This window comes from Ochotona princeps, chromosome 8, assembly GCF_030435755.1.
Source record: "Ochotona princeps isolate mOchPri1 chromosome 8, mOchPri1.hap1, whole genome shotgun sequence".
NCBI classification, from domain to species: domain Eukaryota; kingdom Metazoa; phylum Chordata; class Mammalia; order Lagomorpha; family Ochotonidae; genus Ochotona; species Ochotona princeps.
The window spans coordinates 67371037-67396484 of NC_080839.1; positions in this window are offsets into that span (position 1 = coordinate 67371037).

A 25448-nucleotide genomic window follows, 5' to 3' on the forward strand; every position below is an offset into this window, starting at 1 on the left:
TCTTTTATGATGCTGCTTATCTTTGCCTTTCCCTGTGTGTAGCACATTCTTAAGTATCATCCATAAGGCTGTCTGGGTGATAACAAGCCCTTTGGGTATCTTTATTTTGGAAGCTTTTTATTTCCCCTTCATTTATAAAGGAGAATTTTACAAACACAGTATTTTGGGTTGACAGTTTCTGTTAGGAATTTGTCATGGTGTGTGTGTGTGCATATTTATATATGTTAATTCATGATGAGGTACTATTCAGCCATAAAAAATGAAATCTTGTCTGATACAGTTACTGAACATTATGCTTAGTGAAACAAGTGTAGAGAGAGAAATTTTTTTTCTGATTTGTGGTAACTAAGAAAGTACTTAAAAAGAGTAATGTCTGAGTAGAATTGACATCTTAAGGTTTGATTATGGTTGATAAAATCCTTATACTCAGGAAAAGTTGTTTTTATTTACCATTTGTTGAATTCTTTATTCGGTGGAAGACTGAGCTTGTGATTATAAAGTAAACTAAAAGCGGTTTAGTGCAAATATTAAAGGAAAAGCAAGAAAGGATGAGGAAGGGAGGGAGGAAGGGATCTTTATGTTCCTAAAATTGTATATATGAAAAACATGAAATCCATTTCCTGTACATACTTAAGTTTTAAAAATTTTAAAAAGGTGACTGTCAAAGATATCAAAACTGAGAGGCATCTGTGACTGGATCAATGACTTCTCAAAACATTTGACTTCTAAGAACGTATTTTTATTCCACAAGGTGGTCAGGTGCAGTGTGTAAGCTGAGTGTGGGCCTCGCTTAGGGAAAGATGAAATGTCTTTATTTTCTGAATCTCACAAAGCCAGCAAGTAGCCAAAAGCAAAATCAGTTTTCTGACTCCAATATTTGTTATGTCTTCTTTGTCATTTGCTTCTATTTCAACAGAATGTTTTTCTGGGTATTTAAAAGTTTTGGATTTTGTACTTGATCATGTGATTTCTTGGCAATCCAAGGAATCTACGTTGTTTTTATGTTAAGCATTGCACTCTAATATGGTATCTGTGCTGCTTTGGCTACATCAAAGGTGTTTCTGGAGTGTTTTTTTTTTTTTTAGTACGTTCTTAGCATGATATTTTAAACACAGTCCTCCGAATGAAATTTTAAAAGGTTGGCATGTAAGGGTTGACCTTTACACAGAGTGAATCCAACTTGACATTTCCCGTGCTCTGAGATGAGACTTCTCTGTGATTGTTTTCTATCCCCATCCCTTGCCTTAATTATTCATCTCTTACACTCACGCTTTGCTCAAATGAACTCCATTGTACCTACCAGTAGCCTCCCAGAAGAGCAGGTCGAAAGCAATTACCATTACAAAGTCATTGACGTTTGGTTAGTAAGAATCAAGACTTCTAGGAAGGGTGCTTTCATTATTGCCTTTCTGTGCCTGGGAGATGGAGAAATGGTCCCCAGACCATGCTGTTCAAAGCCAACTGGACAAACGGCATCTCCCTTAGTAGCTGAGTCTTCAAATTCTCCTAATGGAAAGAACACAGAGGCATTAAAAACAGCCTGGGGGGTGATTTCTATTCTGGCCTGGGCAGTGCCCCTGTCACCACAGAATTGTACGTCTGCCTAATGCTGTAGAATGTGACTTTATTTGGATATAGATTCTTTGTAGATTTCATTGATCAAGGTACAGTGAGGTCATACGGGATAGGATGGGCCCAAATCCAATATGACTGATGTGTTTCTAAGAAGAAGAGTCAATACATGAAGGTACAAAGTGAAAAGATGGCAGGGCAAGCTGGAGGAACAACTGGGGTGATGCTGACAGAAGGCTGTGGTTCCCGAAGGGGACTGGCAGTACCAGAAGCTGAGGGATTCTCCCGAGTCTTCAGAAAGAACATGGTTCTGCCAAGTCTTGGGTCTTCGACTTCCAGCTGCCAGAATGGCGGGAGAAGTTGTTACCTTAAGCTGCAAGGCTTGTGGTGATCTGTTATGGGTACTCCTAAGGATTGGATAGCGATGTATTTTTTTTTTTTTTAATGCTTGTACTCTGTAAGGGGATAGTGCAAATGGCAAATCTGGTGCTGGGCCATCGGATGCCTTGGTAGTTCATGTGTGACTCCACAAGTCCCTGGTGAACCGGTGTGGTCAGAGAAGGTTGTTCATGGCGGGAAACTTCTCTGATGCTAGCATTCCATGGGATGACCATGGGGAGAGATTATTTCAACCCTTGTCGTGGGAGGAACTGCTTTCCTGGAAGGCTGCCCAAGAAGGTTTTCTGCAGTAACAGGCCAACCTTAATGTGAACTCTGCTATTGTATTGAGACTGGTTGAGAATCAAGGCAGGGCCAAGGCACTTGAGTCCTGGGCATGTTGTTAGCTCTGCTTCCTGCAAATGAGCTAAGCTTACATACAGAGCCTTTACTCTCACTTAACACAATATGAAAAGTGTTTGTTGTTGTTGTTGTGCTTGTTTTTGTTTTTAACTGACGTTGAAACTGTGATATTTCTTTGGTTACCACGGAGTGAGTTCTATTGACAGTCAATTGGGAAGGGCAGACTAGTGACCTGTGACCACACCCAGGACAGGGAGCAAAAGAGGAATCATGATGTCATGATACTGCTGGTTTTTCTTGCTTTGGTTTTGATAGCAAAATAATGTGTTTGCTATCAGGAGTTTCTTATCCTTTAAACTATTTATTTTGTATTTATTAAGTGATTTCTATTATTGAAAGGCTCCGATATGAGCAAATTCAATAAGATACAGAGCATGTGACATATACTAGGGATTCAATAATTATATCTGGAATGAGTAAATTAATGGGTAAAGAGTGATACAAATTTCAAGGTTTTTTTAAATAAAGATTTCTTTTTTTTCACTAGAAAGACCTTTGCATAGAGAAGGAGAGACGGAGAGTTTCCGTCTATTGGTTCACTTCCCAAAAAGCATCAAAGGCCAATGCTGAGCCAATCTGAAACCAGGTTCCAGGAGCTTCTTCTGGGTCTTGTATGTGGGTTCAGGGTCTTATGATCTAAACTCCATAAGCTGGAAAGTGATCAGACAATTCCTATATAGCTAAATTTTACACAGAGCGTGTGGAGGGTGCTGTGTATTTATCTCTGTTTTGGGGAAAAGGAGTTCTGGTTTCTAAGATACACTTTTGGGAAGAAATACTCTGTTTTATGCCATGCCATGGGGGAGATTGACAGGAGAGAGATGGGAGGACAGAAGATCAGAGAGAAGCTTTGCTTGTAGGATTGCTTCCAGACCACAGCACACACAAGGACGGTGGTGCACATCACTGGACAAGGGTCCAGCTGGTGCTCTTGATGGTGCAATTCATGCTCACCAGCCTGGGACCCAACACTGGGGCTAGGTGCTTTAAAAAAAAAATTGTGGTGTTAGGATGTTCAATCCCGGGAGATCGGGCTGAAGACCTTTGATTGAGACGAATGAAATTGCCCGCAGTTAGGGCTCCTGTGATACCAGCTGAGTGAAAGAAGCCGGCAGGGTCTCTGATTAGCAAGATCTTTTGATACTGTTTAAGATGTCCCAAGGAAGGCTTTGGGGTAATCTTGAATCTAGCTCTAGATACTAATTGCATTTCATTAACCTTTCTCAGCTTCCTGGGTTGACATCCACAGCTAAGCTGCTAGTAAGACATTCACGTACACACGTTTCTTAGTGAAAAGTTAATAAACAAGGTGGCAGTGTTCCTTTTTCCACAGACAAGAGAGATGAGAATTCATTAGCAGGGAGAAGTTGCTCCCTCAGAAGCTGTGTGCTGGAAACAAGAGGCAGTTGTTTGGACCATCGACATTTCAGAGGAAAACGGGAGGGCTTACCAACATTGCCCTAATGGTGGTCAGTTGTATGCAAATTTATAGTGTTCTAAAAGAATCCCCTGTACCTCTCAGCTTCAAAAAGCTTTAAGAATCTTCCCAGGCTATCTTTCTGGTTTTACTGAAAAAAAAAAATTTTTTTTTTGAATCAGGAAAAATTATGTTTCTGGGTCATTTAATCCCTACTGTTAACTTGATCTCCATTCCTCTATTTTAAATGAAGTGATGTTAGCTTCCCTAGGAGATAATATGATGTGCATTTCATTGTGGATCCAGAAGAAGGGATTAGAATTCCACACTGAGAGGCATGATATTTGCTTAAAAAGTGTAAGACATTGTTAGATCAAAATAAATTATCAATAAGCATGTGCCAAGGAGTTAAGTCAGAGCAAACTCACTCACCACATGATTTTGCAGAAGGAAGCAATGCTAAAGAGTTTTATAATGTGCTGCTTTTGTCTGGGGTGGACAATTGTGCACCGCGTGTCTATACACAAGAAGATAGAAGGGCTGTGAAGGTGTATGGGCACCCTGGAGCTCTTAGGATGAGAGTGCTGCGCATTCAAGACAGCACAAAACAAACAGACTAGCACACCTATGCAAGCGCTGTGCTTCAGTTCCCAAAGCGCCACTCCAATTTTTTCCATTCATCTTCCCTTACCATTGAGATGTTTCCAAGGTAACTTCAATCTCAACCTCACAGATCTTTACAAATCTGAGTCAGTTGCCAACATTTTGGGTTGAAAAAATGGAGCCAACTCAGTGCTCTGCTGCTGTCTGCATGTAAGTGAGCAGGAAGCCAGGACTTCTTCCATAGTGAGCTTTGTAGGGGGCAGGGCTGTGGTATAGTGGATAAAGATACTGCCTGCAAAACCAGCTTTCCCAACAGGTGCCAGATGGTATGCTGGTTGCTCCACTTTGAATCTAGCGCTCTGGTAAAGACCTGGGAAAAACCAGTGTTGGATGGGCCAAGTAGTTGAGTTGCAGCTGCCTATATTGACTCCTGGTCCAGCCCTGTCTCTCCGTCTCCCTCTCGCTCTAATTCTGATGGTCAAATAAAAACTATATATATTTTAAAAAGTGTATATTGTACGTAGCATTGCATAGGGTAAGGATATTTTGGAGACCCCAAAAGAGCTTGACTGTGAAGTGAGCAGCTCCTTCTGGCTGTGGCTTCCATCAGAGCAAAGCAGCTCCATTTCAGAGCTTTCCCAGTGGTGTGTGTGGCTTTCAGGGGATGTGCCACTCTCTTGGCCACCCTCAGAAAGCCTCTTTCAGATGCTGGTCCAACAGAACACAAGTCTTAGGATAACCCTCTCTGGGTTTTTAATGGCCTGGGTCATTGAGATTCAGGTTCTCTGTCAGTCAGACTTTTGAGTTTGACTTTTGGGATCAGTATGCCTCGCCCTTACTGAAGTCACTTTGTCTTTGCCTAAAATGTATCCCATGGACACAGTGGGTGTAATTTTTTTCTTCCTCATCTGAAAAAGCCCTTTTCAAGTGTTATTTCTGTCTTGTGTTGAATAGTTTCTTAATGTCTGCACATATTCATTCTTTTAAATTGCACTTTAAATTTTTTTTTCTAAATTACACTTTTTGAGATGTAGCAGACTTTAACTCTTCCCAAATCACTTCTAGTTTTGTACGCCGTCCCTGAACCATTTAGAGACTGTTATTTTTTTTAAAAGAATCCCTTTTCATCATTGAGAATAGACCTACCAGGCCGAACATATTTTTTTAAACATCAGAAAAAGTGAATGCAAACAAATTTCCTGCTTGCTCTGTACATCAGAATAATCTGGCATTATTCTTTGCCTGAGCATACGAGGCAGGCATCTTCTGAGCAGCTGTTACCCCCCAGTTTCACGTCTGCGCTTCTGATGTTGGATGGGGTCAAGCTGTGCTTGCTGAGTTTTCTGGCATTACCTTCCAAAGTCCCTTTAGTCCCTGTTAGTTGTAGAGCTGCAAGTTGCTAAAAAGGGTTTGGGCCTTGCCTCTCAATTATGTGTGATACTTCCTCTTCACAAATAGGAAGAAACAGACACCTCAGCGAGGCTCTGGACACCATGAGAGTGATGGGCCATAGCCTTCTCTCCTCAGTCTCATCTCTCTATTTCAGACTCAGTTGAGGTAGGAGTAAAACACTCTGGACAATAGCAGATACTTTGGGGCAGTCAGAGAAAAACAATGGGAACCTAGGGTGGTCAGGGAAACCAGATACGGTTAGAAAGAACAGGTCAGTCTTACATCATTTTTAAATTTTGGAATTCTTTGAAGCATCTTGTAATAGAAACTTTTTTTCCTAGAATAATCTGTTTTGTTCCTATTTGTGTGTGTATGTAAGCATGCCGAAAATTATTGAGGTGAAATTCCTTCTACGAAAGAAAACTGCTACATTTTGGTCATGTTTTGATATCTTTTTTGCTGTGGGGTATGGTTTTTTTTATACCTGGTGATTATGACATCTTCCTATTTGTCATCAAGAAAAGTAATTATCTTTCTGTTTAACATGTAATGCGATCATTAATAAGAGTGCTAATGAAACTCAGCTGGTTATTGAGTTTTGGCACTCGATCTAAAGTTGTTCATCATCCCTGAAGCTAAGCATGGATTCCGTCCAGATACCTCCAGATGTGGTCGACTAGCATCTACAAGGAGCCATCCAATCACTTGTTAATGGAGAAAAGAATTCTGTTTGGTAAGCTGTGGGTGTAACCCTACTATCCATCATCAACTTCATGACTGGGATAGTTTTGCAGTCTTTTTAAATAGTTTTGTATAGCACATTTTTAATTTTGACCACCAAAAGGACAGGAGTCATTAAGAAAGTACATTTACCTACGTTAGCTCCTGTTATTTCTTAACAGCCACATGAGGTATGGAGTATTAGTTCAGATTTAGAGAAGTTAAAACAAGAGACTGAGTGAAATCATGTGGTCAGGCTGCAGTGGTAAGGGACAGAAGAACTTGTCCTCTGTAAGTTTCTTTGAAAATTTTTCTCTGTTCCCTTCCTGCTGTCCTTGCTCCATCTCCACCCCTTCAGTTTCACACACTTCTTTTGTCTTTCTCTGATTCAGTCTGCCTTTCAATGTTCATTTCTTTGTTTTCTCCTCAAGGACTTCTTTCTCACTTCATTTTCCCTCTTTCTCCAACTCCTCAACCTTAAAAAAAAAGCAGACAAACAAAAACATAAATGGAAGTCAGGATGACAGAGGGGGAAGACAGAAAGGGAAAGGAATCCTCCATCTGCTGGTTTACTCCCCACATGGTCATGACAGTTGTGGGCCAGGCTGGAGTCATGAGCCAAGAACACCATCGAAGTGGCAGGGACCCAAACACTTGGTCCATCGCCTGCTGCTCTCCCGGTTGCATCATCACGCAGCTGGACAGGAAGCAGAACAGCTGGGACCTGAGCTGGCACTTGGATACAGGATGCCAGCATTCCAAAAGTAGCTTATTGCACTGGGCTATAAGGCCAATCCCTCCTCATTTCCTATCATGAATTAGTGATGCTGTAATCCACATACAGGAGGGGGTGTGGTGCCTGTATGCCTCATTTACTGGAGAGAGAGAGAAGTGAAGTTTTAGATGTTTTGCTACAACTTTTTTCCCCCTTCATTAAGAGGCCCTAGGTTTTGGAAAGGGAATGCTGTGGATACTACCATGTTTTAATTTGCATCATTTTCTATAAATACAATCATTACTTTCCTCTTGACTTAGCATGTCCTAAGAAACTTCCCTGTGAGAAGTGCACTTTTGGCAGAGACGGTGAAAGAAACTCAAATTTATCTAGTTTTCAGGATATTCAGATGGCAAATCGTACTGTAACAGAGCTTCACGTCACCTGCTGTTTGAGTCTGTTTCTTTGCATCCTGGAAGTGATGGTGTCTCTTCTGCTGGCATTAGCAATAGGTCCTGAGTCTCAAACTAAACAGAGAACATAAAAGAACTTGACAAAACCCCACACATATAAGAATGCCTTGGCATAGCAGGTAGAGCTGCTGCGTCCACAGGTATCCCCGTATGGGAGCCTCATCCAGTCCCATTTGCTCCACTTCTCATCTAGCTCCCTGCTAACCTGGGAAGATCAGGTTCAAGTGTTTGGGCCCCCACCCACCCATATGTGAGATTGGAAAGAAGCTCCTGCCTTGGTTCTGCGTCAGCCCTAGCATTGGGGCCATCTTGGGAGTGAACCAGCAGGAGGAAGAGAGCTCTTTCTCTCTCTCTCTCTCTCTCTCTCTCTCTCTCTCTCTCTCTCTCTCTCTCTCTCTCTCTCTCCTACTCTCTAACTCTCTAACTTTCATTTTGTAACTCTTTCAAAATAAATATTGAATCTCAAGACAGAGCATTTTTTTAGGCAATGGGCTTTTCAAATTGTACAGGAAAAGCACTAGTAATAAATGATAAAATGATAATATCCCAATATGGGCCATCAAGAGGAACCACGAGGAGGCAGAAAAGGCAACTCTTAATTGAGAGAAATAATTTGCAATGAGTCTGTCCCATAAGGAATCCCTTTCTGCATTTATGAAGTACTGCTACCAGTCAGTAACCAAAAGGCTGATGATATAGCAAAATAAAACATGTGAAAAATAACTCTTGGACAACATATCTAAATGGCACGTAACAAATGAGAAATTTGACTTTCAGTCATTGGACATTTCACAAATGATATCCAAATGGCAAAGGATAGTAGGAAAATATGCTTAGTCAGAAAAATGAGAAACCATCAAAATGTGATGCCACTTTATTACCATGACAGTTAAAAAAATCATAACACTTCGCTAGTGAGTGCACAGATCATCATAAATTGTGATTGTGAGGAAGGAGTAAGTATAATTGTTCCAGTGTACCATTTGGTAGTATCTGCTAGAGTTGAACATATACCCACCCTGTGACTCAGCAACTCCACTTGTAAAACTCTACTGGAGAACTTCATAGACATATTTACCAAAAAATAAGCACACAATTTTCATAGCGGAACAATTCATAGTACCATAAAAACCAGAAGCCCGCTAGCACAGACATAAGCTCAAAAAATATGTACAGGTTTTATTCACTAAATATACTGAATGCCACATAGCAACAAAAATAATGCACTACAACTGCATACAATATTATGGCCACTGTTTAGGTAACAAAATGTATAAACATTGTATACTTTAATTTATGTAAAGTTCCGGAAGAGGCAAACCTAGTTGGTGTAACACAAGAAAGGCTAGTTTCCATGGCCTTCTAGAAAGGATGTTGGTGACTTGTGAGGAGTCAAGGGGAGTAATCTGTGGTGTCAGTCATTGAATTTCTCCTGAGCTAGGAGGCAGTTGCACAGCTGCATTCTGGTTCTAAAAGTTCAGCCGATTGAACCATCGTGATCTCTACGCTCCTCTGCATGAATATTGTATCTTAATGCAAAGCCAAAAAATGTTTCTCCATAAGCTGGCTGGGATTCAAAAACAGGGAGGATTTTTTCCCCATGGGTAGAAATGTATTCTAGTTATCAAAAATTCTGTATATGGGAAAAATAAGTGATGACCTGTTTCTAAGCAAGGGACAGATTTGAGCAAAAAGAGATTAATGTACATTTGATTTCAATGAATCAAGGAATTAACAAAAGTTAAACATGGTGCAGCACGTTCTTTGATTTAGATGTAAGCAAGCCTGTCTGCACATTGGACGAAGGTGTGGTTGGCACGGGCTTCTGGTAGGGTTCCAACCGAAGGAGTTGGTGCTGAATTCTGTAGGCCACAGCCACATAGACAGAAACACTGAAAGGATGCAATGGGAAAGAAGCAATCATGGGAAGAGATAGAAGCCAGAGGACTGAACGTGGACTCTGCGTGCCCCACAGGGGAGAAGGACGAGAGGTGCGATAAAACCAAGGACAGATGGACAGTTGGTACAAAGAATACAATATAGCCCTGGGACATGAGGCTGCAGAAGCTTGTAAATTCTTTTTTATTAAACCAGGCTATCACATGTTATGACAGGAATTAAACTAAACATCTGTTCTAACAGTCCTTATGGAACCAAGTCTTCATTATGAGGATATGTATTTGTCCACATAGATCATAGCCATATATATATATATATACATATATACAAACAGTGAGGAATCTCAACTATTCTCACATTAATATGTGGCAAAACTGTAATTTTTGTTTGTGAAAGCATCATTTAAAACCTGGCGGTTTTCTCTCCCTTCTCAGCCAAAATGGAGTAGTAGATTGCACTCCATTTATGAACTAGCAGTACGTTAACTTGCAGCGTGGGTAGGATTACCATAAATTAAGGCACAACCACACGCTAACGTGAAAGAACAGAATGTGTTTGGCAATGGGCTGTCCTTGACTTTGTAGTCATTTGTTTTAGTTCTAATCTGCACACTGCAGTAATCTGCCAGCCAAAGAGGCTTGTGAATCAGCAAGGTTCAGCTGTTTATACAACACATGCATAAATACATGTGGAGACCATGTTTTTATCCAGGGTATGCATTTGGGTATATTTGGGTATGTATCATCTCTGTGTGGATGGGCATAGTTCTGGATGGCTGGAGTGGCAGGGTGAGTGTGCGGATCAGTGTGTGGGTCTGTGTGTTGAGTGGACATGTTCACTGTATGGGGAGGGCCTGGGCACTGTCAGGCACACGATTGTGCTGGCAGGAATTTGCTCATGAAAGATCAAGACAGTCAAGTGATTCATCCACTTTCTGCCCAGTGTGCCTATTCATGATAGATCTAAACATGGAGCAGGCAGAGATTTGCGGGGAGGTCTTGTTGAATAGGTCTCTAGGGAGAATAATGGACTTACTGTGAGATGGTAGAGAAGAACAAACTCCTTCTGAAAGTAATTGTTGAGTGAACGAGACTCTGAGTTCCTTTAAAAATACTGGTAACACAGAGTTATAATCAACATCACATTTTGCAACTGGAAAGTAAGCTGTTCTCATTGTCCCTTCTTTCATTTGCTCTGTTTTGGTGAAATGATAGTAAGATACTATCATCTTACCTAGCAGCGTCACCAAAGACTGACGAGGTACAATACAATGAAGTGTTCTGATGTGTCTGTTTTAGTTAACTGATCCTGGATTGTACCCAGGGAGGACTGAGAGAGACAGAAATCCATACCAAAAGACGTCAATCTTGTGTCTCAAGACTCTCTCCCTAACTGCCTGCCTCAGCCGGGCCTAGGGCTGGCCTGAGCAGGGAACTCCATTGGCATGTCCTTCATTGGGGTCATTATCTGTTGCTTCCCATGGTGTGCAGTATCAGGAAACGATTGGAAATGGAGGAGGGTCTCGGATTCAGACATTGCAGTATGGGATGCAGGTGTCTCAAGCAGTACTGTAACGGCCCCAGATCCTGAAATTAATGTGCACATTACCAGGGTAGCCATCCTAGGTAAACAGACGCCACCTATTAGGCTGTGGCACCGTGAGCTCAGCAAATGACCCCTGCTTCTTTGCTTCCTTATGAATTCAGTTCTAAAAAAAAAAAAGAGTAGAGCTTTTCTTTCCATGTGACAGGGATCAGCCATTAGGCTCCCTAAGAAACTTGAATGCTTGATTTTGGGGGGTTGGGGAGCAGTCAGAAATGGATGCAGGAACACTGTGTAAGAACAGCAAAGTGTGAAGACACAGGAATAAGGAAAGCTTGAGAAAGAGAGCGGGGCCCGTGAGCAAAATGTTCCCAGTGCCGTTTGCCGAGTGTTGGCTGTGTGTATGTGAATGCTGGGCACGTGCACACATGAACACATATTGGATATATAAATTATCAGCACATTTTCTCTGTTGTGAAGTATCTAAGTGCCAAGATATAGGTGGCTCTTGGAAACTACTGGAAGGACTTGCAGAGCATATGTGGAGCTATTTCACCATCTGTAGCCCAGCCTTTTGTACCAGATTATGCTTCGCTTTGGGGCAAGAATGATGGGCAGATTTCTCCCTCGTCCGTGGCTCCTCAAACCCTACCAACTCACTCCTCTGACACCGCATCCAGTGAGGCTAGTCCATCCCTTCCCCGGGATGCCCTGGATTGTTCATAGTGGAGAAGTGGCATCGTTGCCACCTGTAATGGAGGGGAAGCTCTGTGTTTAAAATGTGTTTACACAAATTCTTTTGTAGCACATCGTGGTTTTTGCTCTTGCTTAAGCTTGTGAATCCTACTCCCAGCTGCAGTCACCTCTTTAGATTTGCCAGAGTAATCTTAGATAAGACTAAATCCGACCAGTGTGTACCCATAGCTTTGAAAAACAAATCTGAGCTCCTTCTTTAGCTGGTTGAAACTGTTCACAGCCAGAGTGGACGGACCGGTTCACTTCCTGTCTTGTTCCTGGTTACACTTCTTAGCCCTGATGTCCTTCCCTTGTAGGTGTATGTGAAGTTACACAGGTTGGTTACTCTCTCGACTACTGAAGAAGTGATTTCCTCAGCTGGATGGATTGAGGGGACAGGTAGCGGGCATCCCTTGCCCACCTCTTGCCCACTTGGCCGTCTCGATCTGATGCTGTCACATCTGTCCTTGGAAAACATCATGATCCTTTAGACTTTCTGGGATGAGCTGTTGGGAAAGAAAGATCTGTCCATTTGCCCTCTAAAGGTAAAGAGACACTTTTGTTTGTAATGAAAATGTAAAGGACATAATAGGAAAAATTTTTTTTTAAAGATTTTATTGCTGTTGGAAAGCCGGATATACAGAGAGGAGGAGAGACAGAGGAAGATCTTCCATCCGATGTTTCACTCCCCAAGTGGGCCGATACGCGCCAATCTGATGCCGGGACCAGGAACCTCTTCCGGGTCTCCCACACGGGTGCAGGGTCCCAAAGCTTTGGGCCGTCCTCGACTGCTTTCCCAGGCCACAAGCAGGGAGCTGGATGGGAAGTGGAGCTGCCGGGACTAGAACTGGCGCCCATATGGGATCCCTGGGCTTTCAAGGCGAGGACTTTAGCCTCTAGGCCACGCCGCCGGGCCCTAGTAAAATTTTTTTAAAAGAATGTGACTAAGTGAAGATTTTGTCACATTACACAAAACGGGTTTCTTACTAAAATAACTGGCCCACAAAGGATTTAGCTGTCCCGCTGTTCTTGAAATCCCGTGTTGGCTGAAACCCTGACTCGGTGCATTTTCTGAGACCTTGGCAGGACTCCTGCCGCTGTCCTGGGAGTTTGTCTCCCATACTCCTGGGACATTGCTGATTCATGGTGCTGCGTCCTGGGAATTTGAAAAAGGCAGTACAATGTTCCAGTGTATGACTTGTCATCACACTGAGGGCCACGTGAGGGCACTGAGAGGGAGGATGTCCAGGCGTTGCCCTTGCCAGATCTTCTTTCTCAGGATGCTCCCTGGCATCCCAATCTGAATTTTCAGACCATGTGGCTGAAACTTGCTGCCACAGTAACCTCGGAGGGATTTTGGCATGACAAAACTTGGTGACAGAGAGACATGCCTAGCAATTAATTACTATCCAGGACCCCTTCGCTGGGCAGTGGGTCATATGGACAGAGTGATGGGATGGGAGACTTAAAGTACCACTTGTGGGGTGATAAGATCCTCTCTTGGTTGCCATGGCAACGCACTGCGCTAAGGCTGTGTGGCTGTGTGTAGGGTTGCAGCGATGAATTAGTGGCAGCCTTTGGGAGTCAGTGCTAATGTGGAAGGACACTCCCTCTCTCCTAGATGTGTTGCTTCCGCTACTCTCATCAGTAAATGGAAGAAAATAAAATGGTCATTTTGAAGCTATTGGTTTGTGGGGTTCAGAGGCACAGTTTAAAGATGGGCTGTGAGGAGCTGGAAAATAGGAGGGAAGAAAGGGCTGCTCCACTGCTAAGGACTGCGTCGGTGGCCCTCAGGAGCAAGGTAGAACTTTCGATTGCAAATATCCTAGAGGCCACCTCCGTGTCTAGACGCTTGGTGATGGAGGACAGCTGGGTGTTCAGCTCCTTGCTTGCCTTGAACTGGTATTTCTCAGAATGAGTCCTTTCTCTAGTTTTATGTATGTGTGTGTGTGTCCTTAAGCTCTGTATCCTATTCAGTCCACAGGAATCCCCCAACTCTTGCAATTCCAAACAGGCGTATGGCTGCTAAGCTGATGTTTCTTTTTTCATTGGATCCATAACTCTGGGATTGCATGCTGAAGGTGGGCACTGTGCCCAGTTAGTAGCTTGTCTCTGTCTCTAGCTGTCTGTTGCTGAATTGGCTGTCATCACACGGGATGTCCGTACTGGAAATAGAGGGAGAACAGTTCATTCATCACGGTTTCTCTTAGGGGGAACATTAGAAGAATTTGGAAAATATTTGCATGAGTGTTTTGAAGAGGGTTTGTCACTTGACAAGATGATACAAGTTGAGCAGTCGGGTCATGAAACAACTGCTGGAGGATAGGCACGGCCGCCACCTGCTAGGCTATGAGAAAAGGAGGGCGGTCAGGCCAGAAGTTGACTCAGAAAATTATCTCCCATGGAAAAATAAAAAAGAGGCGCATTGGAATGGGCAGTTCTGGAATGGAGAAGAGAACGAGAAAGCAAATTATGTGCCGGACGCAGGAATATGTGAGGGATGAAATGGGACACTGCTATAGCACTGGCACTTGGCCCAGGGCAGGGGTTTGGGATGGAGATACGCATATGGGTCATTGAGCGGGACTTCACAGATCTTCAGCACAACACTGAGAAAGTGACTGGGTGATGGAAATTTTCAAGGAAATGGTTGAAGGTCTCCACTCTGCTTCCTCATTCACAGGGCAGGGGTCAGAGGGCATTTCAGTGGAGGGGAGCAGGTTGTGGCCACACAGCCAGGACCAGCACCTTAGCTTGCTGAAGTTGGAGCACAGGGACTCCGGGAGAGTTGGCTTCTTGCTCTTAAAATATTTGCTCATTGGCAGTTCAGTCCAAGTTCTTATTTAATGGTGGAATTAGCTTTACCTAACATGTTCTGGGCAGATGATTGCACAGGACTATTGTGAAAGTTGTTAGTTTCACACTCAGCGTATGTGTTATAATCACACTCAGTGCTTCATTAAGAAGAGCTTAGTGTTTTCCTCTTAATTAATCTTGAACATCTTACCCGGTCCGCTTGTCACAAGCCACAGTAGAGTAACAGTACTTTTGGGGACAGGTGTTTGGTGCAGAAGTCACGGCACTGCTTGGGGACGCTTGCATCACATTGTCCGAGTGCTTGTGGCCTCAGACTTCCCATTCTGTCTCGCTGCTGTGTCTGCCTTGCAAGGCAGAAGGTGATGACTCAAGGACTGGGTTCAGTCCACTTGTATGGGAGATGGAGTCCCGGGCTCCTGGCTCAAAACTGGCTCAGTTCTCACCTTAGGGGACATTTGGAGAGTAAATCAGTGGGTAGAAAACTCTGTCTGCTTCTAGCTCTGTTTTTCTTCTCTGCAAATGAAGAAAAATAGCCCAGATATTTAAAAATAACACTACTTCCTAAATCTGCATATTATGAAGTCGTTTCTTTACATTGTCTTTTTTTTTTTTGTCCTCAGCAACTCTGAATGGCTTTGCCTATTTCCTAGGTGAGAACATGTCTAGCATATTTTCTGAACAGAAACACCTAATTTTGCCAAGTATTATTTCTTGGTATAATAATGTTTATATGGAAAGTCTCAGGTGTAAAAATTAAATTGAATTCAGACATGCCTTTGTTTTATATATATATATCTTAAGAAGAAACAAAGGGTCCAAATACTAAGGTGGCACGGGAAAATCCAGGTTGTCACATTGCAGTGTCTGCTGTGCAAGAATTAGCTTTCAGCCCAGTATGGAATGAGGTTTGTCCCTGTCCCTTGTGTACTCAAGAGCTGCAAATCCTACCATCTTATCCACCGTCAGTTCCCCCATCATGAAATTCTTATTCCTGGTTTTTCTCAATTCTCCATAAGTATTTCCCTGTCCTATATTAGAAAAAAAAGGTGATATGTAGATTCCTTCTTCTGGGAAATAACATAGATTTCTGATCTCATGAATTAATTTATTGCCCTTTTTAGAGTACATATTTGCATTTTAGAGAGGGGTTTGGTGGTAAATCGTTTTCAAGTCAGTTTTCTGCTGAGAAAATATCATATGGCAAAGTGTTTTTGAAAGAATTTATATATATATATATTTTTGAAACACAAGTTCCTCAGTTCTCTTGTTTTTTAAGATTTATTTATTTTATTACAGTCAGATATACAGAGAGGAGGAGAGACAGAGAGGAAGATCTTCCATCTGATGATTCACTCCGCAAGTGAGCTGCAACGGCCGGTGCTGTGCCAATCCGAAGCCGGAGGAAGGGAGGAAGGGAAGGAAGGAGAAAGAGAAACAGAGAGGGAAGTGAGAAAAATTGATTGATTTTCCATTTGCTTCTTCGTTTCTCAAATGATCACAATGACTGGGGCCGGGCAGGCTAAAGGCAGGAATGTATAACTTAGTCTGTCATGGGAGTGACAGCAACTCACATGCTTGATTCATTATCTGTCACCTCCCAGATCACACACTGGCAGAAGTTTGGAGTCGGGAACATAGCCAGAACTCAAATGGACGTACTTCACATGGGGCGCATGAGTTCTGCCCTTTGGCCCAGCATTCACATCTAAATACATCTTTTTCCCTGAAACTTTGTACGTTGAAACAAACACAGCAAGTCTGTTTGCTGTAAGGAGCCAAAAATCCCTTTGTTAACAAACCTTTGAATGTTACCTGGAAACATTCAGAAAATTCAGAGAACAAAATCGGGAAAGCACACCGGTGAGCAGCTCAGGCTTGACTCTTTGGTGTGCGTGAATCTGATGGCTTGGTGGGCAGTGACGATGTCTGAAGGCTTGTCGTCCCACCAGATCACCAGTGGGGATGCTGAACCACTCACTGTACAGAGCCAGGGTTTCACAAGGAGGCAGCGCTGTTTCTGTCTCAATCTGTGGTCAACAGAGGAGAGGGGACCTTGACAATGATGGTGATTGCCCAAGATCCAAGTAGAATCAATTCCATAGCTAGTTATTCAGAATAAAAATAATTCAGAATTGAGCTCATACCTTTCAAATACTGACTTGGGGTAAAATACATTTTTTGTCTGAATACTGTCTTACTAAATGTAGTGTTAAATGTGCCAAATGACATAAGTCATTTGAACTGTCAGATTTCTCTTTTACACATTTAAATGTATTTTTAAAAAATTTACAGTATAGTACACTGCCATTTCAACCAAGCACTAGCAGATTCCACACTGGGAATTTTATTGCAATGAGAGGTTATCAAGTAAATAATTAGGGGCATGAGGGAGCGAGGAGGGTGTTTTTCTAGCGGTGTTGCTTCGGGGGATACATTTGTTAGTACTTGGCTTTTTTGAAATGTGCACATTAAATTTGGGAGATCATGAGAGGCTTTTTAAAGTTTAATTGCTGCAAACCTCTTGTTATCATGCCTTCCTGCGAGATTTACGCAGCCCTAAATACTTTGCAGTTTGAGAATTATTCTTTCCCATATTGTTTAGTTCGAAAAAGTGGAGTGTGCTGAAATACAGGGAAGATTAGGACTCCTTCCCAGGAGTAAGTACAAGTGTGTGAATTAATTTTCTAGAGCGATTACAACAAAATGCTACAGCCTGGGCAGTTTAAACAACAGAATATTTTTTTTTTCCCTCTCCCTGTTCTGGAGGCTGGAAGTCTGAGTTGAAGGTTTCTGTAGGTTTGTGTCCCTTGAGGCCTCGCTCTTGACTTGGATGTGGCTGCCGTGGCTGTGGAGGGGTCTCAGATGGCGTCCCCTGGTGTGTGTGTATCCCTGTGGTCTCTGCCTGCTTCCTCCTGCTACCTGTTCCTCCTCTCACGAGGACACCAGTCAGATTGGATTTGGTCCCAGCCAAATGGCTTCGTTTCAACTTGACCACCTTCAAGTTTTTGTCTCCGAATACAGTCAGGCTTTGGGGTTCCGAGAGCTGGAGCATCAGCTGTCGCCCACTACACAATGTCATTGCTTCCAACATGAATGATGGGTGAAGTCACTTAGGCTTATGCACATCACAGTCTCTGATTCTAGAATGTTAAGGAATTCTTCCAAGTGAGCTTTCTGCGGTAGCTCTTCCGTCTATCTTTTGTGCCTCTCTGTCCAATGTCACTACCATCGGCTCTTCCCAAGGGAAGAGGCTTAAGACACGACCCCCTGTTTGATGAACTAACTCTCTGCTCTCCTTCGTTCCTATGCACTGTTCTAACTTGAATTTTCTTATGTTAATCCAACAGATATATTCAAAATGATAACATACAAGTTGCTGAAGGAGACCCTGTTATACACTTTTTTCTTTAAAGGAATTATGGTAGCTTAAATTGACTCATCTCCATGATAAAGGATAGCCTGACTCCAATGGAAAGTAGCATAGGAATGTGAAAGATATTTCTCAGGTGAAATTCTATGACATACTGACTTACTAAATATATACATGAAACGGAGAGACATTTAAGGTAGCACTGTGGCTTCCCTCTTGTCGGCTTCTGCGGACACTGGAGCCATGAGTAGTCATCAGCAATATATTTTTTAAATTGTCTAAAGGCATTTAGGTCCATAGACATCCAGGCCCAAATATTACAGATGTGTGCAATTTACACATGTCCATATGCCTGTATTGTCAGTACACACATGACCACACACACAGAGTTGAAATTATGTTAGTGAAGCAGAGCTTGTGCAGGCTTGCAAATAGACCCCAGCACAGAGCTTGACTTCACAAATGGCTGGAAAAAGAATAACCCTGGGCTGGAGTGCCTGAGAGCTGTCCCGTCTTAGGTAGGAAACAGAGGAAGGTGAACAGATACGTAAACACATGACATTTTCATCCTACATGAGATGGCCGCCATTGAGCAAAGGATACAGGTCGCTAAGGTTTCAGACACAGAGGATTAAAAAGAATAGGTCTTAAATCACAGGGTTGTCAAAACTGCATTTAGTTCTTTTGTACTCTTCTTTTATATCAAAAACTAAGGATGACTACTTTGTGGTAGCTAATTGACAATGGCAAAGTGTAGAAGAGATTATGGAATAAAACCTTCAGAGCAAGCATTCAACGTTGTGATGAAAGATCATTACCTGCACTAACTGCCTTGCTAATGAAGACGTTGTAATGACTTTTTAGCACTCAGGCTTAGGCACGATAGGTTGGCAGTAAAAGGTGGAAATATCAGGGTACTTAGAGCGAAATAGTAAACTCATTAGATACCATCAATCTAAGATAACATTAATCTTTCTTGCTGCATTTTGTACAGACATCATTAGTGTAGATGGATTACTGAATAGTCCAGTATTGTAGATGCGTAAAGATGAGTTTGTTGAGTTGGAGTCAGTGATTTGTTTTGAGGGAAAATGAATTCTCTTAGCACAAAGATGAGTCCTTTCATATGAAGGTAGCTTTATTGCTAAACCTAACCCTAACTTTCTCATTTGTAAAGAAGGTCTCCATAGGTTGAAACCATCAGCTTTCACCACCACTGAAATTACCCACTAGGAGATGTTTTAACAATAGCATTATCAAGGGCCCGGTGCGGTGGCTTAGCAGCTAAAGTCCTCACCTTTAACGTGCCAGGATCCCATATAAGCCTTGGGACCCTATACCCACGTGGGAGATCTGGAAGAAGCTCCTGGATCCTGGCTTCAGATTGGCTCAGCTCCAGCTGGTGCAGCTGTTTGGAGAGTGAATCACCGGATGGAAGATCTTCTCTCTGTCTTTCCTCTTCTCTGTTTATCTGACTTTCCCATAAAAATAAATAAATCTTTTAAAGAGTAGCATTACTGATTCTTCTCATGCTTATGCAAAGTTGCTTTTAATTCAAGTGTCTTGGCATAGTGTCACCATTGAAACCTGGTGCAGGTTGGCGATGAGGGAAGATGGTTCCACCAGTGCCGTGGTAACCAAGTCATCAGGATATTTTCAAATTCCCCTCCCTTGGAGCAGTGCCCCGGCACCCTTGCCTTCAGGTCTGTAGGCTCCTCTTCCCTGTTTCTTTGCCCATCAGCTTCCCTCACTGCTGATGAGCTACCATGAGTTAGTATGTTTAAGCAGCTAACCCTGTAATTGATACATCAGTTAAATAACGTGTAAATCACCGAGCCCTTAGGTATAAGGACAAATATTGTAGTTGCTTTTCTTGGAAGACTAGATTCCAAAAAAAATGTACTGTCAAATCATGTGTTGTTAGACAGCCGTTAAAGATGGAGAACATTGAAAGCATTTAGCATCCCGGACTCAGCCTGCCCCCCAGAGTTTTTGTGTTCTCATTTCTATTTAATGACATCAAAAATGGAATTCTAGGACATGCCCCCAAAATGTTTTTGCAAGAAAACTTTGTAAAACTCTAATCGATGACCTGGTCACAGCAGAGGAAGGACTTTGGCCTCGCGTAGCTAATGCGTGCACCATTTATGTATCTTAAGTGCAAAGAAAATGTTCAAATTATGAATGGTTTAAAATGAGTCTGTTTCATAACCTTTTTAAAAATAATTGGTTATTAACTCCGGATGTTCAAGAGGGAAGAGCTTGTATTACACGAGGAGAGTCGCTGAAGCAGTGTAGAGGGAATTCACAGTATAAACCTTTACAAAATGCTCAGCACATACGAGAAGTTACGTAAGAGTGTAGAAAAAAGTAAATGTGCATTTGGATGTTAAGTGGTTTGTGCTAAGAATTGAATGTTCTTTCCAAAACTCATGTTGAAATGTAATTGCCATTGCTGCCAAACAGTGAAACCTTTAAAAAGTCAGGGCTCTGGATGGAATTCCATGTGTTCTGGTGTTGGGCAGCAGGTCTGTAACCGGAGTGGGGTCGGTACAGGTTAGGTTTGCCCATGGCCCTCTCCTGTCTGTCTCATAGGGAGAGAAGAGAGATGCAGTGTGTGTGTTTTACATCTGTATTTGCTGTCAGAGATTTTTCTAAAGCAAAGTGTCCCTTAGAGTGGTCCTGACACGAGTGTCATAGCAACGGAAGCCACTGCACCTGGTGCGATGACTCGGAGGTTCAATCATTCGTGCTTACCATACATGTGGCAGCATCCCATATGGGTGCAGCTTCGTGTCCTGGCTGCTCCACTTCCCAACCATCTCCCTGCCTGTGGCCTGAGAAAGCAACAGAGGATAGTCCAAAGCCTTGGGACCCTGCATGCACATGGGCGAGCTGAAAGAAACTCCTGGCTCCTGGCTCCTGGCTTCGGATTGGCTCAGCTCCTTGGCAAGTCAACCAGTGGACAGATCTTTCTCTGTCTCATGTTCTCTCTATAAATCAGCCTTTCCAATACCACGGCTCAGGCCGGCCGTCGTTGAGGAGGGCACGTCTGAGCCGGCGCACGCCTGGGCAGGCAGGCTCCACCGGAGACGCAGGACGGCCGTGCTGCAGGTTCCCAGGGACGGGCAGCCAGACTAGTCCAGAACTATCTGCTGTTCCTCCTCCTCGATTTTGGCTGAGACGCTCTCCCGAGCTTTGGCGCACTGGCAGCCCATGCGGACCAGGCAGCGCAAGGTGACCTTCAGGACCATGGAGCGTTTGAAGGACACGAAGTTTCGCATGTTCTCCAGCAGCAAGCAGCGGGGCCGGTAGTAGTCACAGTAGCTGAGGAATATATATTTAAGAGAAGATATATTTAAGTAGACGGCCTGTACTGTGCTCTTCTTTGATTTCGTGTCTGTATTTGCACCAGAGGCGTCCTGCCGTCCTGGAGGATAACCAGCTCAGCCTCCCGTGGGAAAGCATCTGCAGTAGGGATGGTCTGGGTCTTTTCTTGAATGATGCCTTCCTTTCCATGTATCTCTATTTGCAAAATCTACCCTGCGTCCCAAGGATTACATGTTCTAGAACCCAAACCGCAAGTGCTCCCTCTGCTGTTGGAGTGGGTCACTGCAGCCTAAACCGCAAGTGCTCCCTCTGCTGTTGGAGTGGGTCACCACCGCATAGTGGTTTTACAGAGAAGCTAAGGCGTTGGATAATTTGAGTTCACCGGATCTGAGCTTCATTGACACACATTTCTAGTTGGCAGTGATTTATATGTGTATTCTGCCCTTTTTAGTCTACTCTGGACAAATTCATTTGAAATTGCTCATTGAAACTAATGTGGGTTTATAAAATAGTCACGGTTGAATAAATTGTGTGTGCATGGGGTGACCTCTTGTTTAATTCAGGAAGACTAGCGTGATCCTTGGTAAACAGCCACAGCTGATACTGAAACCTCAGAGGGAGGAAGACAGATGTTATAATCCTAAGGAAAGAAAGTGGAGTTAACACAGAACCTATGCTACTCTGACCTTGTGGCTTGTGGGCCAGCCAGCAAGGCACCAAAATGTTGCCCTAATATGTTCCAAGAATCTGCCTGTCCTTGGTAGCTGGCAGGTAGTTATCTTCTCAGCATTTTGTCTGGCTATATTTACATCTGAGTTTATTATTTTCAATTACATAACATTTAGATGAATATCAAGTGTCAGGCTGTGTTGATGTTTTTCTTCTTTGGGTCACGAGCAGCATACAGTGTTTATAGATTGTATTCAGCATGGTCCAGCATCATTGTGGCTGTGTCAGATTGTCTTACAATCACAGGACAGGTCAGACCCAGTCTGCCCCTCCTGGATATGTTCATTCTGATCACAGCTCTGCTCCCAATCTGGGCTGCTGTCTGTTACAGTACGCCTGAAGGGTGCTGAGTCCAAAAGTCATGGACACATATTGTTTCTAAAATAACTGTCATGATAATGATAAAGACTGTTGCCATTCTTGTTTCGTAACTGAAAATAAAGGGCTTCATGAGTTGCAGATCAGTAGTCTCTGAGCACGCAGCTGTGCAAGGCTGTATGTGAGGTTTGAGCCTAGTCCAGGTTGGAGAGTTCTGAGATATTACTTGCATCTCCAGTGGTCAAAACGTTATTGTTTAAGATGTCTGATACCCGTTGATTTCTTAGTAACTCTACCTGCCAGCCTGGCGACCAACACCACCTCTAGAACTCATAACCAATTTCAGTGAGTTTCTGCCGTAACATTGCACAAAGGGAAGGTGGAACCATACGCTTCAGGTGCAATAACTTCATTTACAGGAAGCATTGCGTTTGGTGAGGGTATCACGTCCAGCTATATTTTCAGAGGTGGTATGACTGGTAGAAAAAGTCAGAATTGCATTCTTACCAGGAGGTTGAAGGTTTTCTTTTTGTTTTGCTTTTTCTTCTTTCTCTCTCTCTCTCTCTCTCTTTTTTTTTTTAAGTAACTAAAGAAAATGAAGTTGTCAAGTTGGGAGTCCTATAAACAATTCGGAGCTGAATGATCTATGCAGCTTTCACCAGTGGCAACACCCTCCAGTAGAGTAGACATTACAATGCAAATGTGGGATAGATCACTATTTCTAATATAGTCACCAGCAGTGCGACACAGTCACGTTCTTGGTGCTGTTGTAATCGGCCAGCAAATGCCACATTTCTTTGTTCATTTCTCTTCTGCTAAAATGCAAAGGAAAATAGGATCAGCCTCCACACGGGCATCAGGAATCACAGGACTGGTTATAATGGTGGGTAAGAGTTCAGGGAATACAAGATCCTTAGCCGACCAAAGTCAGGTGATGCTCTAGGGTGCGGAAAGGGAAGACTGAGGTTCGTATCATTTTGCAATCTGAAGGTTCTCATCATGGGTGCGTCGTATTCAGTGGGTCTAGGGCAGATGGAGAATTGAGCAGTGTATTCTTTGGAGTAATCAGGCTTACGGGGAAAGACAAGAAGTTACTCCTCATATTTGTTGTGAGGAGGTCTTGGATTCAGCGAAAAGGCCTGACATAGGTTAGAGCTCACATTCAGGAAGCAGTTCCTTTTAATCTGTACTACCCCGGGCAACAAAGAAACAGAGACAACTGCTTCCAAAAGGTGCTAACTTCAATTTGTACTGTGCGAGGTTGCTCTAAGCTGCAGGTATTACGAGGCGTTCAGATACTGGGAGCAGCCAGATCATTTGTTCTGATTGTTAAATTTCATATACAAAAGTGTTGGAGAATCTCACAACAGACAGTGATGGATGACAGCCACATCCGGAGCGCGGAGTTCTAGCTCTCACCTGAGCCCGAAGGCATGAACGCTTCCGTTCAGTGTGCTTGCACCTGCCGGAGGAATGGCCTTGCCCCCACGCTCCTGACGCCGACAGCTGCGCTTGAGCGGCGCCTAGTCCGTGTCCTACATTTCGTTCTTGACTGATGCCTTCAAGTCCTTTTGTCACGGAGACAGAAGAATGCCCCATTAACCTTCTGCTTCACTATGATAACTCTGTTTTGTTCAGAATCCGCTGCTGCTACATGAAACTGATCCTCCGTCGACCAGCTTTGTTCTTCGGCGGGGAACGGTTGGTAGTCGCTCTGGCTGCCATAATTATTGAATAATCTGTCACTTGGAAACCCCGACCCTCGTAATTCCTCCATTGTGTAAACACTCACGGATAGGTTTCTTCCTCACGTACAGAAAGCAGTGTTGTGGCGGGGGCTGCCGTGCACCCTGCACAGACAACGCACGCGTGAACGCGCTCTGTGGCAGAAAGTGAGAGCCAACCCCCGCCTCCGCAGGAAGCTGTCCGGAGTCCCTCTGACCCACAGAAACTTACTAATAACATGACTGCTTCTCCCAGTTCCCAAGGATGCAGAACTGGTGACTCCGGGGGGCTTAGGGCTCTAATTCCCCGCAGCCAGGAGGGTCAGCTTCGCTGCCTGCCTTTGCTCGAGGCGAGATCCCAGAACTCTTTAAATAAAAAGTGCAAGGACCGGAGCGGTGAGGATTAAAATATTTTCATGGAAGGTAAAATTCATTGCATGCATTTCACAATGTAGCATCTTCGACCTTCAGAAGTTTTAAACTAAGTGTCCTTGTATGTAGATTTCCTATGCCTTCTCAAAGAAGTTAATTATGTCTCAGAGAATAAAGATTTATCTCATCAAAACCACTGTTGCACTCGTCACAGCGTTTAGTTGTTTTTGTCAGCTATAATAGGAAGAAAATGCCACTGTCACCTCCAAGTTGAATGAAAGCATGTCTTTTAAATAATTAAGTTTTCTGGAATATTTTGAATTGCAACTTTTTCTTTCTTTTGGGCAACCAGGAACACTTAAAAGTAGAAAATTGGCACCATGGATGCCATTGGGGAGACACTGGCTTATTAAAATCCGCATGCTCAGATACAACGTGGGAGAGGCAGTTCTCTATTCTGACGGGGTGCCTGCCTGGCGCTGCTGGCGCTGCTAGACCCTGCTAGAACCTGCTAGAACCTGCTAGAGCCTGCGATGTGGTTCCCCATGGAAGAGCCAACTCTGTGAGGGAGGAGAGGGGAGCGGGGCACGCTGGAGAAGCCAGGGAGGAGACCAGAAGGAAACCTGGTTCCGAAGCCGGTGTGGAACTAATAGGATCACCCTGTCCGCTGTGTCCCCGGAAGGTTCAAGGCTAATCCTGATTTTCCAGTGCTCTTCAGTTCAACAAACATGGCTATGCCAGGATCTCTGCAAGGTGTTTGAGATATAAACGTAAATTAAACATGATTTTCCTCCCTAAGTCGCTCAGAGAGAGTGAAAAATGTATTAGCTAATTTTTCTTTCTACTTGCATTTTTTCCTGAGGTATTATTTAATTTTGAAATACATTATCTTTTATTTACATAAGTAATAGATACTTAC